Source organism: Pristiophorus japonicus, unplaced genomic scaffold (assembly GCF_044704955.1).
Source record: "Pristiophorus japonicus isolate sPriJap1 unplaced genomic scaffold, sPriJap1.hap1 HAP1_SCAFFOLD_49, whole genome shotgun sequence".
NCBI lineage: Eukaryota > Metazoa > Chordata > Chondrichthyes > Pristiophoridae > Pristiophorus > Pristiophorus japonicus.
In genome coordinates, this window is record NW_027254395.1 from 5,126,079 (window position 1) to 5,143,081 (window position 17,003).

The 17,003-nt window shown below is 44.8% G+C and overlaps 14 non-coding genes across 14 annotated transcripts; all 14 read left to right on the forward strand.

Annotated features, from left to right (window-relative positions):
* Positions 1-732: 732 nt before the first annotated feature.
* On the forward strand, positions 733-821 carry trnar-ucg (transfer RNA arginine (anticodon UCG)). Its single transcript is given in 2 exon segments — positions 733-769; positions 786-821. It is a non-coding gene; the product is annotated as a tRNA-Arg (tRNA).
* A 245-nt stretch (positions 822-1,066) lies between these two features.
* Positions 1,067-1,148, forward strand: trnas-gcu (transfer RNA serine (anticodon GCU)). The gene has a single exon. It is a non-coding gene; the product is annotated as a tRNA-Ser (tRNA).
* A 1,928-nt stretch (positions 1,149-3,076) lies between these two features.
* On the forward strand, positions 3,077-3,165 carry trnar-ucg (transfer RNA arginine (anticodon UCG)). Its single transcript is given in 2 exon segments — positions 3,077-3,113; positions 3,130-3,165. It is a non-coding gene; the product is annotated as a tRNA-Arg (tRNA).
* A 245-nt stretch (positions 3,166-3,410) lies between these two features.
* Positions 3,411-3,492, forward strand: trnas-gcu (transfer RNA serine (anticodon GCU)). Its single transcript has one exon. It is a non-coding gene; the product is annotated as a tRNA-Ser (tRNA).
* Positions 3,493-5,420: 1,928 nt separating this feature from the next.
* Positions 5,421-5,509, forward strand: trnar-ucg (transfer RNA arginine (anticodon UCG)). Its single transcript is given in 2 exon segments — positions 5,421-5,457; positions 5,474-5,509. It is a non-coding gene; the product is annotated as a tRNA-Arg (tRNA).
* A 245-nt stretch (positions 5,510-5,754) lies between these two features.
* Positions 5,755-5,836, forward strand: trnas-gcu (transfer RNA serine (anticodon GCU)). The gene has a single exon. It is a non-coding gene; the product is annotated as a tRNA-Ser (tRNA).
* A 1,928-nt stretch (positions 5,837-7,764) lies between these two features.
* Positions 7,765-7,853, forward strand: trnar-ucg (transfer RNA arginine (anticodon UCG)). The gene is given in 2 exon segments: positions 7,765-7,801; positions 7,818-7,853. It is a non-coding gene; the product is annotated as a tRNA-Arg (tRNA).
* A 245-nt stretch (positions 7,854-8,098) lies between these two features.
* On the forward strand, positions 8,099-8,180 carry trnas-gcu (transfer RNA serine (anticodon GCU)). The gene has a single exon. It is a non-coding gene; the product is annotated as a tRNA-Ser (tRNA).
* A 1,928-nt stretch (positions 8,181-10,108) lies between these two features.
* On the forward strand, positions 10,109-10,197 carry trnar-ucg (transfer RNA arginine (anticodon UCG)). Its single transcript is given in 2 exon segments — positions 10,109-10,145; positions 10,162-10,197. It is a non-coding gene; the product is annotated as a tRNA-Arg (tRNA).
* Positions 10,198-10,442: 245 nt separating this feature from the next.
* On the forward strand, positions 10,443-10,524 carry trnas-gcu (transfer RNA serine (anticodon GCU)). Its single transcript has one exon. It is a non-coding gene; the product is annotated as a tRNA-Ser (tRNA).
* A 1,928-nt stretch (positions 10,525-12,452) lies between these two features.
* trnar-ucg (transfer RNA arginine (anticodon UCG)) lies at positions 12,453-12,541 on the forward strand. The gene is given in 2 exon segments: positions 12,453-12,489; positions 12,506-12,541. It is a non-coding gene; the product is annotated as a tRNA-Arg (tRNA).
* Positions 12,542-12,786: 245 nt separating this feature from the next.
* On the forward strand, positions 12,787-12,868 carry trnas-gcu (transfer RNA serine (anticodon GCU)). The gene has a single exon. It is a non-coding gene; the product is annotated as a tRNA-Ser (tRNA).
* A 1,928-nt stretch (positions 12,869-14,796) lies between these two features.
* On the forward strand, positions 14,797-14,885 carry trnar-ucg (transfer RNA arginine (anticodon UCG)). Its single transcript is given in 2 exon segments — positions 14,797-14,833; positions 14,850-14,885. It is a non-coding gene; the product is annotated as a tRNA-Arg (tRNA).
* A 245-nt stretch (positions 14,886-15,130) lies between these two features.
* Positions 15,131-15,212, forward strand: trnas-gcu (transfer RNA serine (anticodon GCU)). The gene has a single exon. It is a non-coding gene; the product is annotated as a tRNA-Ser (tRNA).
* The last annotated feature ends 1,791 nt before the right edge of the window (positions 15,213-17,003 follow it).

A 17,003-nucleotide genomic window follows, 5' to 3' on the forward strand; every position in this document is an offset into this window, starting at 1 on the left:
TTTTTATTCATTCTATTTCCGTGTCCCTTTTAAGGGGATTTGCTGTCTGTCCAAGATCATTCTCTGTCTCTGTAAAATGGTGTGCTATCAGACCCTCATCATTCTGTGTCTGTTTCAAAGGGATGTGCTGTCTGTCCCGGATTTCCAATTTGAAATTTCAAAACCTGCCTTTGGAGGTTAAGGAATATTAGTTTGTTTGTGTGTTTCAGACTGGGCTGGTTTTACGTCCTTCCCTCCCTCCTTGTCTATCACCTGTGGCTTCAATAACAGTCTCTGCGCCGCGTGGTCCTGAGCCCCACTGCACAATTGCCTTCAGGGATGATCGGAATCTCACTTTATTCTTTTAAAAGGGAACTGCTGTCAGTCAAGGGTCATTCTGCATCTGGGTAAAAGGGATGTCCTTGCAATCCCGGATCATTCTGTGTCTGTTTAAATGGGCTGGTTGTCAGTTCCGGTTCATAATCTTTCCCTTTAAAACGGATTTTCTCATAAACCCGGGTCATCCTGTATTGTTTGAGAAGGAGTATGATTTCAGCTGCAATGACCGAATTGTTAAACTATAGTGTTCCAATTTACATTGGGGTTGCCTGCGCCGGTGCGCACCCAGATCGCAGTGCATCTGTTCATTCACTCGAAATATGCTCATCTTTTCCTAAATCCACTCCTTGATATTGCAGTTGCCCCGAATTTGCTCGCAATATATACAACAACACAATGAATGTTGCTGGCAGCGGCCGCGTGGCCTAATGGATAAGGCGTCTGACTTCGATGACAACCGCAAAGTTATCAGAAGATTGCAGGTTCGAGTCCTGCCGCGGTCAACTTCGCTCGCTACGAGACATTTTATATTCTTTCTTGTGATTCTGCCGAGAAACCAACCATCTCTTCCAGTCACTCACCTGAAGTGAAGGAAGGCTGTTTGCTCAAAGAATCTCATGGCAAGTTTTCATCATTGTCGATCTGCATGCACGGGCAGAGCAAGCTGTGAAGTGGACTTTCTTACACATTATTTCTGTTTGGATACAAAAAGCAGTAGATTGAATGGCTGACGCTATCTTATAGCAGAGACGAGGTGGCCGAGAGGTTAAGGCGATGGACTGCTAATCCATTGTGCTCTGCACGCATGGGTTCGAATCCCATTCTCGTCGTCGTTGGCTTGCAGCTTGAACACTTTTTGACATTCACATTTAACCGAATCGCCAAATTCCCCTTTTACTTACAGGGATGCTGTACTTTCCTCATGTCATGTCTCAAATTAATAATATATTCGTCAAAAGGAGAACAGTTGCAGTACAATGGCGAGGGGCACTAATTAGATAGGTATCTGAGAGACAGCACATGCACGATGGGCCATAATATCATTTCTCACCACCGTCAGAATCTGAGAGCTGCGCTTTTCACTGTCGGCGGCTCGTTGGTCCACGGTTATGATTCTCCCTTCGGAATGATCACATTTGAAATGCGAGAGTCACGGGCCAAATCCCGGACGAGCCCCGCCATGTTTTACTCAAATTTCCGCTTCTAACAGCCGCTCGACATGTGAGAAAACAGACGTATTTCACGTTAAAACGTGTGATTTTACGCCGATGTTCCCTGAGCATCCAAATCCCAGAGCAAAGTGAAACCCGCCAAACTGAGTAAAGTTAAAATATCTCAGAGGTACTCGGCTCTGTGACTCGTTGGATAACCGAAAGCCTTGTTTGGTTACGGCCGATACTTGATCAGTATATCTTACTGTCTGTACGCATAAGTTCACCTCAATTGGGATAAGCATACATTCAGCGTCAATCTCCACCTCTGCCCTGAATATGAGTGCGTCCTGGTTCTCTAGAGCTGAAAAGATGAGAGAAGCTGCTTTTTGAATTCGTCCCTTGGCTGCCGATTTCAAAGCATACAGGAAATCAATCCGGGCTGGCAAAGCTGCCTGGTCTGATTAAAAGGCGGCGATACCCTATATTGTAAGCATGTTCTCGTCTTCTGGCCTCAACATTAGGTTCAACGTATCGGATGATAAGCACCGCTCCTATTGTCTGTTAATGGTTCTGCTATTCCCACTAACACTTCCTCTGGACCATCCTTTGTTACGTTATTGCCCGATTACCACCCACTTTGCCTTTCTCCATTGTGCCATGTATTATTTAATCACTCCTTCGTTCCGCTGCATCACAAACGTTCCCATTTGACATTTCTCGCTGCGTATTTTTTCCAGGCGCTATTTTTGTTGAAAACATCTGTAATCTTTAACTTTTTCCTGAAATATCGGAATTATTACCCGACAGAACGTGAAACCGGATTCTTCCTCCACAAAATCTGCACGACCTGCCGAGTTTTACGTATTTATCTGTTTTTATTCATTCTATTTCCGTGTCCCTTTTAAGGGGATTTGCTGTCTGTCCAAGATCATTCTCTGTCTCTGTAAAATGGTGTGCTATCAGACCCTCATCATTCTGTGTCTGTTTCAAATGGATGTGCTGTCCGTCCCGGATTTCCAATTTGAAATTTCAAAACCTGCCTTTGGATGTTAAGGAATAGTAGTTTGTTTGTGTGTTTCAGACCGGGCTGGTTTTACGTCCTTCCCTCCCTCCTTGTCTATCACCTGTGGCTTCAATAACAGTCTCTGCGCCGCGTAGTCCTGAGCCCCACTGCACAATTGCCTTCAGGGATGATCGAAATCTCACTTTATTCTTTTAAAAGGGAACTGCTGTCAGTCAAGGGTCATTCTGCATCTGGGTAAAAGGGATGTCCTTGCAATCCCGGATCATTCTGTGTCTGTTTAAATGGGCTGGTTGTCAGTTCCGGTTCATAATCTTTCCCTTTAAAACGGATTTTCTCATAAACCCGGGTCATCCTGTATTGTTTGAGAAGGAGTATGATTTCAGCTGCAATGACCGAATTGTTAAACTATAGTGTTCCAATTTACATTGGGGTTGCCTGCGCCGGTGCGCACCCAGATCGCAGTGCATCTGTTCATTCACTCGAAATATGCTCATCTTTTCCTAAATCCACTCCTTGATATTGCAGTTGCCCCGAATTTGATCGCAATATATACAACAACACAATGAATGTTGCTGGCAGCGGCCGCGTGGCCTAATGGATAAGGCGTCTGACTTCGATGACAACCGCAAAGTTATCAGAAGATTGCAGGTTCGAGTCCTGCCGCGGTCAACTTAGCTCGCGACGAGACATTTTATATTCTTTCTTGTGATTCTGCCGAGAAACCAACCATCTCTTCCAGTCACTCACCTGAAGTGAAGGAAGGCTGTTTGCTCAAAGAATCTCATGGCAAGTTTTCATCATTGTCGATCTGCATGCACGGGCAGAGCAAGCTGTGAAGTGGACTTTCTTGCACATTATTTCTGTTTGGATACAAAAAGCAGGAGATTGAATGGCTGACGATATCTTATAGCAGAGACGAGGTGGCCGAGAGGTTAAGGCGATGGCCTGCTAATCCATTGTGCTCAGCACGCATGGGTTCGAATCCCATTCTCGTCGTCGTTGGATTGCAGCTTAACCACTTTTTGACATTCACATTTCATCTCATCTCCAAATTCCCCTTTTACTTACAGGGTTGCTGTACTTTCCTCATGTCATGTCTCAAATTAATAATATATTCGTCAAAAGGAGAACAGTTGCAGTACAATGGCGAGGGGCACTAATTCGATAGGTATCTGAGAGACAGCACATGCACGATGGGCCATAATATCATTTCTCACCACCGTCAGAATCTGAGAGCTGCGCTTTTCACTGTCGGCGGCTCGTTGGTCCACGGTTATGATTCTCCCTTCGGAATGATCACATTTGAAATGCGAGAGTCACGGGCCAAATCCCGGACGAGCCCCGCCATGTTTTACTCAAATTTCTGCTTCTAACAGCCGCTCGACATGTGAGAAAACAGACGTATTTCACGTTAAAACGTGTGATTTTACGCCGATGTTCCCTTAGCATCCAAATCCCAGAGCAAAATGAAACCCGCCAAACTGAGTAAAGTTAAAATATCTCAGAGGTACTCGGCTCTGTGACTCGTTGGATAACCGAAAGCCTTGTTTGGTTCCGGCCGATACTTGATCAGTATATCTTCCTGTCTGTACGCATAAGTTCACCTCAATTGGGATAAGCATACATTCAGCGTCAATCTCCACCTCTGCCCTGAATATGAGTGCGTCCTGGTTCTCTAGAGCTGAAAAGATGAGAGAAGCTGCTTTTTGAATTCGTCCCTTGGCTGCCGAATTCAAAGCATACAGGAAATCAATCCGGGCAGGCAAAGCTGCCTGGTCTGATTAAAAGGCGGTGATACCCTATATTGTAAGCATGTTCTCGTCTTCTGGCCTCAACATTAGGTTCAACGTATCAGATGATAAGCACCGCTCCTATTGTCTGGTAATGGTTCTGCTGTTCCCACTAACACTTCCTCTGGACCATCCTTTGTTACGTTATTGCCCGATTACCACCCACTTTGCCTTTCTCCATTGTGCCATGTATTATTTCATCACTCCTTCGTTCCGCTGCATCACAAACGTTCCCATTTGACATTTCTCGCTGCGTATTTTTTCCAGGCGCTATTTTTGTTGAAAACATCTGTAATCTTTAAATTTTTCCTGAAATATCGGAATTATTATCCGACAGAACGTGAAACCGGATTCTTCCTCCACAAAATCTGCACGACCTGCCGAGTTTTACATATTTATCTGTTTTTATTCATTCTATTTCCGTGTCCCTTTTAAGGGGATTTGCTGTCTGTCCAAGATCATTCTCTGTCTCTGTAAAATGGTGTGCTATCAGACCCTCATCATTCTGTGTCTGTTTCAAAGGGATGTGCTGTCCGTCCCGGATTTCCAATTTGAAATTTCAAAACCTGCCTTTGGATGTTAAGGAATAGTAGTTTGTTTGTGTGTTTCAGACCGGGCTGGTTTTACGTCCTTCCCTCCCTCCTTGTCTATCACCTGTGGGTTCAATAACAGTCTCTGCGCCGCGTAGTCCTGAGCCCCACTGCACAATTGCCTTCAGGGATGATCGAAATCTCACTTTATTCTTTTAAAAGGGAACTGCTGTCAGTCAAGGGTCATTCTGCATCTGGGTAAAAGGGATGTCCTTGCAATCCCGGATCATTCTGTGTCTGTTTAAATGGGCTGGTTGTCAGTTCCGGTTCATAATCTTTCCCTTTAAAACGGATTTTCTCATAAACCCGGGTCATCCTGTATTGTTTGAGAAGGAGTATGATTTCAGCTGCAATGACCGAATTGTTAAACTATAGTGTTCCAATTTACATTGGGGTTGCCTGCGCCGGTGCGCACCCAGATCGCAGTGCATCTGTTCATTCACTCGAAATATGCTCATCTTTTCCTAAATCCACTCCTTGATATTGCAGTTGCCCCGAATTTGATCGCAATATATACAACAACACAATGAATGCTGCTGGCAGCGGCCGCGTGGCCTAATGGATAAGGCGTCTGACTTCGATGACAACCGCAAAGTTATCAGAAAATTGCAGGTTCGAGTCCTGCCGCGGTCAACTTAGCTCGGTACGAGACATTTTATATTCTTTGTTGTGATTCTGCCGAGAAACCAACCATCTCTTCCAGTCACTCACCTGAAGTGAAGGAAGGCTGTTTGCTCAAAGAATCTCATGGCAAGTTTTCATCATTGTCGATCTGCATGCACGGGCAGAGCAAGCTGTGAAGTGGACTTTCTTGCACATTATTTCTGTTTGGATACAAAAAGCAGGAGATTGAATGGCTGACGATATCTTATAGCAGAGACGAGGTGGCCGAGAGGTTAAGGCGATGGCCTGCTAATCCATTGTGCTCTGAACGCATGGGTTCGAATCCCATTCTCGTCGTCGATGGATTGCAGCTTAACCACTTTTTGACATTCACATTTCATCTCATCTCCAAATTCCCCTTTTACTTACAGGGATGCTGTACTTTCCTCATGTCATGTCTCAAATTAATAATATATTCGTCAAAAGGAGAACAGTTGCAGTACAATGGCGAGGGGCACTAATTAGATAGGTATCTGAGAGACAGCACATGCACGATGGGCCATAATATCATTTCTCACCACCGTCAGAATCTGAGAGCTGCGCTTTTCACTGTCGGCGGCTCGTTGGTCCACGATTATGATTCTCCCTTCGGAATGATCACATTTGAAATGCGAGAGTCACGGGCCAAATCCCGGACGAGCCCCGCCATGTTTTACTCAAATTTCCGCTTCTAACAGCCGCTCGACATGTGAGAAAACAGACGTATTTCACGTTAAAACGTGTGATTTTACGCCGATGTTCCCTGAGCATCCAAATCCCAGAGCAAAGTGAAACCCGCCAAACTGAGTAAAGTTAAAATATCTCAGAGGTACTCGGCTCTGTGACTCGTTGGATAACCGAAAGCCTTGTTTGGTTCCGGCCGATACTTGATCAGTATATCTTCCTGTCTGTACGCATAAGTTCACCTCAATTGGGATAAGCATACATTCAGCGTCAATCTCCACCTCTGCCCTGAATATGAGTGCGTCCTGGTTCTCTAGAGCTGAAAAGATGAGAGAAGCTGCTTTTTGAATTCGTCCCTTGGCTGCCGAATTCAAAGCAAACAGGAAATCAATCCGGGCTGGCAAAGCTGCCTGGTCTTATTAAAAGGCGGTGACAGCCTATATTGTAAGCATGTTCTCGTCTTCTGGCCTCAACATTAGGTTCAACGTATCGAATGATAAGCACCGCTCCCATTGTCTGGTAATGGTTCTGCTATTCCCACTAACACTTCCTCTGGATCATCCTTTGTTACGTTATTGCCCGATTACCACCCACTTTGCCTTTCTCCATTGTGCCATGTACTATTTAATCACTCCTTCGTTCCGCTGCATCACAAACGTTCCCATTTGACATTTCTCGCTGCGTATTTTTTCCAGGCGCTATTTTTGTTGAAAACATCTGTAATCTTTAACATTTTCCTGAAATATCGGAATGATTATCCGACAGAACGTGAAACCGGATTCTTCCTCCACAAAATCTGCACGACCTGCCGAGTTTTACATATTTATCTGTTTTTATTCATTCTATTTCCGTGTCCCTTTTAAGGGGATTTGCTGTCTGTCCAAGATCATTCTCTGTCTCTGTAAAATGGTGTGCTATCAGACCCTCATCATTCTGTGTCTGTTTCAAAGGGATGTGCTGTCTGTCCCGGATTTCCAATTTGAAATTTCAAAACCTGCCTTTGGAGGTTAAGGAATATTAGTTTGTTTGTGTGTTTCAGACTGGGCTGGTTTTACGTCCTTCCCTCCCTCCTTGTCTATCACCTGTGGCTTCAATAACAGTCTCTGCGCCGCGTGGTCCTGAGCCCCACTGCACAATTGCCTTCAGGGATGATCGGAATCTCACTTTATTCTTTTAAAAGGGAACTGCTGTCAGTCAAGGGTCATTCTGCATCTGGGTAAAAGGGATGTCCTTGCAATCCCGGATCATTCTGTGTCTGTTTAAATGGGCTGGTTGTCAGTTCCGGTTCATAATCTTTCCCTTTAAAACGGATTTTCTCATAAACCCGGGTCATCCTGTATTGTTTGAGAAGGAGTATGATTTCAGCTGCAATGACCGAATTGTTAAACTATAGTGTTCCAATTTACATTGGGGTTGCCTGCGCCGGTGCGCACCCAGATCGCAGTGCATCTGTTCATTCACTCGAAATATGCTCATCTTTTCCTAAATCCACTCCTTGATATTGCAGTTGCCCCGAATTTGCTCGCAATATATACAACAACACAATGAATGTTGCTGGCAGCGGCCGCGTGGCCTAATGGATAAGGCGTCTGACTTCGATGACAACCGCAAAGTTATCAGAAGATTGCAGGTTCGAGTCCTGCCGCGGTCAACTTCGCTCGCTACGAGACATTTTATATTCTTTCTTGTGATTCTGCCGAGAAACCAACCATCTCTTCCAGTCACTCACCTGAAGTGAAGGAAGGCTGTTTGCTCAAAGAATCTCATGGCAAGTTTTCATCATTGTCGATCTGCATGCACGGGCAGAGCAAGCTGTGAAGTGGACTTTCTTACACATTATTTCTGTTTGGATACAAAAAGCAGTAGATTGAATGGCTGACGCTATCTTATAGCAGAGACGAGGTGGCCGAGAGGTTAAGGCGATGGACTGCTAATCCATTGTGCTCTGCACGCATGGGTTCGAATCCCATTCTCGTCGTCGTTGGCTTGCAGCTTGAACACTTTTTGACATTCACATTTAACCGAATCGCCAAATTCCCCTTTTACTTACAGGGATGCTGTACTTTCCTCATGTCATGTCTCAAATTAATAATATATTCGTCAAAAGGAGAACAGTTGCAGTACAATGGCGAGGGGCACTAATTAGATAGCTATCTGAGAGACAGCACATGCACGATGGGCCATAATATCATTTCTCACCACCGTCAGAATCTGAGAGCTGCGCTTTTCACTGTCGGCGGCTCGTTGGTCCACGATTATGATTCTCCCTTCGGAATGATCACATTTGAAATGCGAGAGTCACGGGCCAAATCCCGGACGAGCCCCGCCATGTTTTACTCAAATTTCCGCTTCTAACAGCCGCTCGACATGTGAGAAAACAGACGTATTTCACGTTAAAACGTGTGATTTTACGCCGATGTTCCCTGAGCATCCAAATCCCAGAGCAAAGTGAAACCCGCCAAACTGAGTAAAGTTAAAATATCTCAGAGGTACTCGGCTCTGTGACTCGTTGGATAACCGAAAGCCTTGTTTGGTTCCGGCCGATACTTGATCAGTATATCTTCCTGTCTGTACGCATAAGTTCACCTCAATTGGGATAAGCATACATTCAGCGTCAATCTCCACCTCTGCCCTGAATATGAGTGCGTCCTGGTTCTCTAGAGCTGAAAAGATGAGAGAAGCTGCTTTTTGAATTCGTCCCTTGGCTGCCGAATTCAAAGCAGACAGGAAATCAATCCGGGCTGGCAAAGCTGCCTGGTCTGATTAAAAGGCGGTGACAGCCTATTTTGTAAGCATGTTCTCGTCTTCTGGCCTCAACATTAGGTTCAACGTATCGGATGATAAGCACCGCTCCCATTGTCTGGTAATGGTTCTGCTATTCCCACTAACACTTCCTCTGGACCATCCTTTGTTACGTTATTGCCCGATTACCACCCACTTTGCCTTTCTCCATTGTGCCATGTATTATTTAATCACTCCTTCGTTCCGCTGCATCACAAACGTTCCCATTTGACATTTCTCGCTGCGTATTTTTTCCAGGCGCTATTTTTGTTGAAAACATCTGTAATCTTTAACTTTTTTCTGAAATATCGGAATGATTATCCGACAGAACGTGAAACCGGATTCTTCCTCCACAAAATCTGCACGACCTGCCAAGTTTTACATATTTATCTGTTTTTATTCATTCTATTTCCGTGTCCCTTTTAAGGGGATTTGCTGTCTGTCCAAGATCATTCTCTGTCTCTGTAAAATGGTGTGCTATCAGACCCTCATCATTCTGTGTCTGTTTCAAAGGGATGTGCTGTCTGTCCCGGATTTCCAATTTGAAATTTCAAAACCTGCCTTTGGAGGTTAAGGAATATTAGTTTGTTTGAGTGTTTCAGACTGGGCTGGTTTTACGTCCTTCCCTCCCTCCTTGTCTATCACCTGTGGCTTCAATAACAGTCTCTGCGCCGCGTGGTCCTGAGCCCCACTGCACAATTGCCTTCAGGGATGATCGAAATCTCACTTTATTCTTTTAAAAGGGAACTGCTGTCAGTCAAGGGTCATTCTGCATCTTGGTAAAAGGGATGTCCTTGCAATCCCGGATCATTCTGTGTCTGTTTAAATGGGCTGGTTGTCAGTTCCGGTTCATAATCTTTCCCTTTAAAACGGATTTTCTCATAAACCCGGGTCATCCTGTATTGTTTGAGAAGGAGTATGATTTCAGCTGCAATGACCGAATTGTTAAACTATAGTGTTCCAATTTACATTGGGGTTGGCTGCGCCGGTGCGCACCCAGATCGCAGTGCATCTGTTCATTCACTCGAAATATGCTCATCTTTTCCTAAATCCACTCCTTGATATTGCAGTTGCCCCGAATTTGATCGCAATATATACAACAACACAATGAATGTTGCTGGCAGCGGCCGCGTGGCCTAATGGATAAGGCGTCTGACTTCGATGACAACCGCAAAGTTATCAGAAGATTGCTGGTTCGAGTCCTGCCGCGGTCAACTTAGCGCGCTACGAGACATTTTATATTCTTTCTTGTGATTCTGCCGAGAAACCAACCATCTCTTCCAGTCACTCACCTGAAGTGAAGGAAGGCTGTTTGCTCAAAGAATCTCATGGCAAGTTTTCATCATTGTCGATCTGCATGCACGGGCAGAGCAAGCTGTGAAGTGGACTTTCTTGCACATTATTTCTGTTTGGATACAAAAAGCAGGAGATTGAATGGCTGACGATATCTTATAGCAGAGACGAGGTGGCCGAGAGGTTAAGGCGATGGATTGCTAATCCATTGTGCTCTGCACGCATGGGTTCGAATCCCATTCTCGTCGTCGTTGGATTGCAGCTTAACCACTTTTTGACATTCACATTTCATCTCATCTCCAAATTCCCCTTTTACTTACAGGGTTGCTGTACTTTCCTCATGTCATGTCTCAAATTAATAATATATTCGTCAAAAGGAGAACAGTTGCAGTACAATGGCGAGGGGCACTAATTAGATAGGTATCTGAGAGACAGCACATGCACGATGGGCCATAATATCATTTCTCACCACCGTCAGAATCTGAGAGCTGCGCTTTTCACTGTCGGCGGCTCGTTGGTCCACGATTATGATTCTCCCTTCGGAATGATCACATTTGAAATGCGAGAGTCACGGGCCAAATCCCGGACGAGCCCCGCCATGTTTTACTCAAATTTCCGCTTCTAACAGCCGCTCGACATGTGAGAAAACAGACGTATTTCACGTTAAAACGTGTGATTTTACGCCGATGTTCCCTGAGCATCCAAATCCCAGAGCAAAGTGAAACCCGCCAAACTGAGTAAAGTTAAAATATCTCAGAGGTACTCGGCTCTGTGACTCGTTGGATAACCGAAAGCCTTGTTTGGTTCCGGCCGATACTTGATCAGTATATCTTCCTGTCTGTACGCATAAGTTCACCTCAATTGGGATAAGCATACATTCAGCGTCAATCTCCACCTCTGCCCTGAATATGAGTGCGTCCTGGTTCTCTAGAGCTGAAAAGATGAGAGAAGCTGCTTTTTGAATTCGTCCCTTGGCTGCCGAATTCAAAGCAGACAGGAAATCAATCCGGGCTGGCAAAGCTGCCTGGTCTTATTAAAAGGCGGTGACAGCCTATATTGTAAGCATGTTCTCGTCTTCTGGCCTCAACATTAGGTTCAACGTATCGGATGATAAGCACCACTCCCATTGTCTGGTAATGGTTCTGCTATTCCCACTAACACTTCCTCTGGATCATCCTTTGTTACGTTATTGCCCGATTACCACCCACTTTGCCTTTCTCCATTGTGCCATGTACTATTTAATCACTCCTTCGTTCCGCTGCATCACAAACGTTCCCATTTGACATTTCTCGCTGCGTATTTTTTCCAGGCGCTATTTTTGTTGAAAACATCTGTAATCTTTAACATTTTCCTGAAATATCGGAATGATTATCCGACAGAACGTGAAACCGGATTCTTCCTCCACAAAATCTGCACGACCTGCCGAGTTTTACATATTTATCTGTTTTTATTCATTCTATTTCCGTGTCCCTTTTAAGGGGATTTGCTGTCTGTCCAAGATCATTCTCTGTCTCTGTAAAATGGTGTGCTATCAGACCCTCATCATTCTGTGTCTGTTTCAAAGGGATGTGCTGTCTGTCCCGGATTTCCAATTTGAAATTTCAAAACCTGCCTTTGGAGGTTAAGGAATATTAGTTTGTTTGTGTGTTTCAGACTGGGCTGGTTTTACGTCCTTCCCTCCCTCCTTGTCTATCACCTGTGGCTTCAATAACAGTCTCTGCGCCGCGTGGTCCTGAGCCCCACTGCACAATTGCCTTCAGGGATGATCGGAATCTCACTTTATTCTTTTAAAAGGGAACTGCTGTCAGTCAAGGGTCATTCTGCATCTGGGTAAAAGGGATGTCCTTGCAATCCCGGATCATTCTGTGTCTGTTTAAATGGGCTGGTTGTCAGTTCCGGTTCATAATCTTTCCCTTTAAAACGGATTTTCTCATAAACCCGGGTCATCCTGTATTGTTTGAGAAGGAGTATGATTTCAGCTGCAATGACCGAATTGTTAAACTATAGTGTTGCAATTTACATTGGGGTTGCCTGCGCCGGTGCGCACCCAGATCGCAGTGCATCTGTTCATTCACTCGAAATATGCTCATCTTTTCCTAAATCCACTCCTTGATATTGCAGTTGCCCCGAATTTGCTCGCAATATATACAACAACACAATGAATGTTGCTGGCAGCGGCCGCGTGGCCTAATGGATAAGGCGTCTGACTTCGATGACAACCGCAAAGTTATCAGAAGATTGCTGGTTCGAGTCCTGCCGCGGTCAACTTAGCGCGCTACGAGACATTTTATATTCTTTCTTGTGATTCTGCCGAGAAACCAACCATCTCTTCCAGTCACTCACCTGAAGTGAAGGAAGGCTGTTTGCTCAAAGAATCTCATGGCAAGTTTTCATCATTGTCGATCTGCATGCACGGGCAGAGCAAGCTGTGAAGTGGACTTTCTTGCACATTATTTCTGTTTGGATACAAAAAGCAGGAGATTGAATGGCTGACGATATCTTATAGCAGAGACGAGGTGGCCGAGAGGTTAAGGCGATGGATTGCTAATCCATTGTGCTCTGCACGCATGGGTTCGAATCCCATTCTCGTCGTCGTTGGATTGCAGCTTAACCACTTTTTGACATTCACATTTCATCTCATCTCCAAATTCCCCTTTTACTTACAGGGTTGCTGTACTTTCCTCATGTCATGTCTCAAATTAATAATATATTCGTCAAAAGGAGAACAGTTGCAGTACAATGGCGAGGGGCACTAATTAGATAGGTATCTGAGAGACAGCACATGCACGATGGGCCATAATATCATTTCTCACCACCGTCAGAATCTGAGAGCTGCGCTTTTCACTGTCGGCGGCTCGTTGGTCCACGATTATGATTCTCCCTTCGGAATGATCACATTTGAAATGCGAGAGTCACGGGCCAAATCCCGGACGAGCCCCGCCATGTTTTACTCAAATTTCCGCTTCTAACAGCCGCTCGACATGTGAGAAAACAGACGTATTTCACGTTAAAACGTGTGATTTTACGCCGATGTTCCCTGAGCATCCAAATCCCAGAGCAAAGTGAAACCCGCCAAACTGAGTAAAGTTAAAATATCTCAGAGGTACTCGGCTCTGTGACTCGTTGGATAACCGAAAGCCTTGTTTGGTTCCGGCCGATACTTGATCAGTATATCTTCCTGTCTGTACGCATAAGTTCACCTCAATTGGGATAAGCATACATTCAGCGTCAATCTCCACCTCTGCCCTGAATATGAGTGCGTCCTGGTTCTCTAGAGCTGAAAAGATGAGAGAAGCTGCTTTTTGAATTCGTCCCTTGGCTGCCGAATTCAAAGCAGACAGGAAATCAATCCGGGCTGGCAAAGCTGCCTGGTCTTATTAAAAGGCGGTGACAGCCTATATTGTAAGCATGTTCTCGTCTTCTGGCCTCAACATTAGGTTCAACGTATCGGATGATAAGCACCACTCCCATTGTCTGGTAATGGTTCTGCTATTCCCACTAACACTTCCTCTGGATCATCCTTTGTTACGTTATTGCCCGATTACCACCCACTTTGCCTTTCTCCATTGTGCCATGTACTATTTAATCACTCCTTCGTTCCGCTGCATCACAAACGTTCCCATTTGACATTTCTCGCTGCGTATTTTTTCCAGGCGCTATTTTTGTTGAAAACATCTGTAATCTTTAACATTTTCCTGAAATATCGGAATGATTATCCGACAGAACGTGAAACCGGATTCTTCCTCCACAAAATCTGCACGACCTGCCGAGTTTTACATATTTATCTGTTTTTATTCATTCTATTTCCGTGTCCCTTTTAAGGGGATTTGCTGTCTGTCCAAGATCATTCTCTGTCTCTGTAAAATGGTGTGCTATCAGACCCTCATCATTCTGTGTCTGTTTCAAAGGGATGTGCTGTCTGTCCCGGATTTCCAATTTGAAATTTCAAAACCTGCCTTTGGAGGTTAAGGAATATTAGTTTGTTTGTGTGTTTCAGACTGGGCTGGTTTTACGTCCTTCCCTCCCTCCTTGTCTATCACCTGTGGCTTCAATAACAGTCTCTGCGCCGCGTGGTCCTGAGCCCCACTGCACAATTGCCTTCAGGGATGATCGGAATCTCACTTTATTCTTTTAAAAGGGAACTGCTGTCAGTCAAGGGTCATTCTGCATCTGGGTAAAAGGGATGTCCTTGCAATCCCGGATCATTCTGTGTCTGTTTAAATGGGCTGGTTGTCAGTTCCGGTTCATAATCTTTCCCTTTAAAACGGATTTTCTCATAAACCCGGGTCATCCTGTATTGTTTGAGAAGGAGTATGATTTCAGCTGCAATGACCGAATTGTTAAACTATAGTGTTGCAATTTACATTGGGGTTGCCTGCGCCGGTGCGCACCCAGATCGCAGTGCATCTGTTCATTCACTCGAAATATGCTCATCTTTTCCTAAATCCACTCCTTGATATTGCAGTTGCCCCGAATTTGCTCGCAATATATACAACAACACAATGAATGTTGCTGGCAGCGGCCGCGTGGCCTAATGGATAAGGCGTCTGACTTCGATGACAACCGCAAAGTTATCAGAAGATTGCAGGTTCGAGTCCTGCCGCGGTCAACTTCGCTCGCTACGAGACATTTTATATTCTTTCTTGTGATTCTGCCGAGAAACCAACCATCTCTTCCAGTCACTCACCTGAAGTGAAGGAAGGCTGTTTGCTCAAAGAATCTCATGGCAAGTTTTCATCATTGTCGATCTGCATGCACGGGCAGAGCAAGCTGTGAAGTGGACTTTCTTACACATTATTTCTGTTTGGATACAAAAAGCAGTAGATTGAATGGCTGACGCTATCTTATAGCAGAGACGAGGTGGCCGAGAGGTTAAGGCGATGGACTGCTAATCCATTGTGCTCTGCACGCATGGGTTCGAATCCCATTCTCGTCGTCGTTGGCTTGCAGCTTGAACACTTTTTGACATTCACATTTAACCGAATCGCCAAATTCCCCTTTTACTTACAGGGATGCTGTACTTTCCTCATGTCATGTCTCAAATTAATAATATATTCGTCAAAAGGAGAACAGTTGCAGTACAATGGCGAGGGGCACTAATTAGATAGGTATCTGAGAGACAGCACATGCACGATGGGCCATAATATCATTTCTCACCACCGTCAGAATCTGAGAGCTGCGCTTTTCACTGTCGGCGGCTCGTTGGTCCACGGTTATGATTCTCCCTTCGGAATGATCACATTTAAAATGCGAGAGTCACGGGCCAAATCCCGGACGAGCCCCGCCATGTTTTACTCAAATTTCTGCTTCTAACAGCCGCTCGACATGTGAGAAAACAGACGTATTTCACGTTAAAACGTGTGATTTTACGCCGATGTTCCCTTAGCATCCAAATCCCAGAGCAAAATGAAACCCGCCAAACTGAGTAAAGTTAAAATATCTCAGAGGTACTCGGCTCTGTGACTCGTTGGATAACCGAAAGCCTTGTTTGGTTCCGGCCGATACTTGATCAGTATATCTTCCTGTCTGTACGCATAAGTTCACCTCAATTGGGATAAGCATACATTCAGCGTCAATCTCCACCTCTGCCCTGAATATGAGTGCGTCCTGGTTCTCTAGAGCTGAAAAGATGAGAGAAGCTGCTTTTTGAATTCGTCCCTTGGCTGCCGAATTCAAAGCAGACAGGAAATCAATCCGGGCTGGCAAAGCTGCCTGGTCTGATTAAAAGGCGGTGACAGCCTATTTTGTAAGCATGTTCTCGTCTTCTGGCCTCAACATTAGGTTCAACGTATCGGATGATAAGCACCGCTCCCATTGTCTGGTAATGGTTCTGCTATTCCCACTAACACTTCCTCTGGACCATCCTTTGTTACGTTATTGCCCGATTACCACCCACTTTGCCTTTCTCCATTGTGCCATGTATTATTTAATCACTCCTTCGTTCCGCTGCATCACAAACGTTCCCATTTGACATTTCTCGCTGCGTATTTTTTCCAGGCGCTATTTTTGTTGAAAACATCTGTAATCTTTAACTTTTTTCTGAAATATCGGAATGATTATCCGACAGAACGTGAAACCGGATTCTTCCTCCACAAAATCTGCACGACCTGCCCAGTTTTACATATTTATCTGTTTTTATTCATTCTATTTCCGTGTCCCTTTTAAGGGGATTTGCTGTCTGTCCAAGATCATTCTCTGTCTCTGTAAAATGGTGTGCTATCAGACCCTCATCATTCTGTGTCTGTTTCAAAGGGATGTGCTGTCTGTCCCGGATTTCCAATTTGAAATTTCAAAACCTGCCTTTGGAGGTTAAGGAATATTAGTTTGTTTGAGTGTTTCAGACTGGGCTGGTTTTACGTCCTTCCCTCCCTCCTTGTCTATCACCTGTGGCTTCAATAACAGTCTCTGCGCCGCGTGGTCCTGAGCCCCACTGCACAATTGCCTTCAGGGATGATCGAAATCTCACTTTATTCTTTTAAAAGGGAACTGCTGTCAGTCAAGGGTCATTCTGCATCTGGGTAAAAGGGATGTCCTTGCAATCCCGGATCATTCTGTGTCTGTTTAAATGGGCTGGTTGTCAGTTCCGGTTCATAATCTTTCCCTTTAAAACGGATTTTCTCATAAACCCGGGTCATCCTGTATTGTTTGAGAAGGAGTATGATTTCAGCTGCAATGACCGAATTGTTAAACTATAGTGTTCCAATTTACATTGGGGTTGCCTGCGCCG